The following is a 1,621-nucleotide window of genomic DNA, read 5'->3' as shown; positions in this document are numbered from 1 at the left end:
CCACCACCCACACCAGAATTTGATCTCCACATACAGTGAGGATGGGCTTCTCAAACTCTGGAAGCCGTAACCACACAGATGTGATGTAATGTGGGGATTTGGATTGGTTGGGGCGGGAAGGAGAACACAATTAGAATACAAGTTGCCTACATTTTTAACCCTTTTTTGTACATACCTGTTTTTTTTAAGTGCCGTGGATAAGTTTTTAAATTTTGGAGTTAAATTTGGCAAATGGAAGCATCTGTAATTTATAGTAACAAGTTTTGTTCTTTTGATCCAACATTAGATCATTTTTTTCCAGTCATTCTCTTCCTTTATGTCTCATAATTAAAGCATTTGACCACAAGTTGTGTCTTGCACATTGAAAAGCCAGAGGTTTTAATAAAAATAAAAAAAAAGATTTCTGTAAGCAATTAGTCACCCAGACATTAAAATTTTCAAACTGAAACGCCATAAGTTTTTTTTTAAATACTATAAATGAAGGCCAGTATTGATTAATTTTTATTTTCAACTTGTAGGAATGAAATGAGTAAATACAGCCATTCAACAGTGACAGGCCCCTATGATGCAAATTAAGATATTAATCTCCTGCAAATATTAAAAAAAATTATTTAAACCTAACAAAACAAATGGAACATGGGTTAGTTTGGATTATGGGTTTTAACAAGAAACGTAGAGAGTCACACATTCTTACACTTTGCTCTTAGTTTCAGAGACTAAATATGATTGTGAACTACAGCTATGAGAAAAACTCAGAAGACTGTAAGTAATTTATGAATTTTAATTACTTCATAATATCCCATAAAATACATTTTATTTGCATAAAATAACCAACAACAAAAAAAAAGCAAGCCCAGAGACACATGCAAACTATTTGAGAATGCTGAGTTTCCACTTGACACCGATCCTCATCTTCGGCACAGTCAGGGCTTCTGTGTCTGAAGAGAGAACAGGGTCATTGTAAATTCAAAACGAATCCCATGAATGAAAACCGCCTCACTGAAAGTACTCACCGTGCTGAGGCACAGCGGGTTTCTGCTGCTGAAATGATGCCATAATGCTATTGGCTGTTGAGTTTGGACCTGTGCGCTGAGGAGAGAAGAAATCATTCAAGTCTTAGAATTCATTTAAATTTTATTATAATCTTTTTTTCACATGGAAAGAGGTTAGCCAGTTGTAACACTTAATTGTAAGCAAAATAAACAAGCACCCAAGCGTTAAATTAGAGTAAAAAATGGGCTTTGGGAAATAAATTAAAAAGTGACATTTTTGACCCTAGCTATTTTTTCCAGAGCAAAAAAAGACAAATGCGCATGTAAACCTAAATTACAAAAAACCTTGACCAACATGGTAAATATATTTGAAAATGAAACTGTAATAATAATAATATAAAAGTGTTACACATCAATAATAATCTAAATGTTTAACACTTTTTAAAAATCTGAATCTGATCAGTTCAATTAATCTCAAGTTCTACATTCAAAGTATATTCAACTATTAAAAACAAAAAAAACAACCCTAAATGCGCTGAAACAGTCAATGGGAGCCTGTGTGTGACTCACTAGAGTTTGGCCCTGCTGCAGGTTGTCAGTCCAGATCTCTGGAAGAGCCGTCTCCATGA

General features: G+C 34.1%; 1 long non-coding RNA gene across 1 annotated transcript; it reads right to left on the bottom strand.

Annotated features, from left to right (window-relative positions):
• Window positions 1–479: 479 nt before the first annotated feature.
• Window positions 480–1,621, bottom strand: LOC107578664 (uncharacterized). The gene is made up of 3 exons (XR_001608371.1): window positions 1,563–1,621; window positions 1,014–1,089; window positions 480–938 (listed from the first exon to the last, which is right to left on the bottom strand). It is a non-coding gene; the product is annotated as an uncharacterized lncRNA (long non-coding RNA).

Source organism: Sinocyclocheilus grahami, unplaced genomic scaffold (genome assembly GCF_001515645.1).
Source record: "Sinocyclocheilus grahami isolate Dianchi unplaced genomic scaffold, SAMN03320097.WGS_v1.1 scaffold11373.1, whole genome shotgun sequence".
Lineage (NCBI taxonomy): Eukaryota > Metazoa > Chordata > Actinopteri > Cypriniformes > Cyprinidae > Sinocyclocheilus > Sinocyclocheilus grahami.
This window is presented reverse-complemented; position numbering and strand designations above follow the sequence as displayed.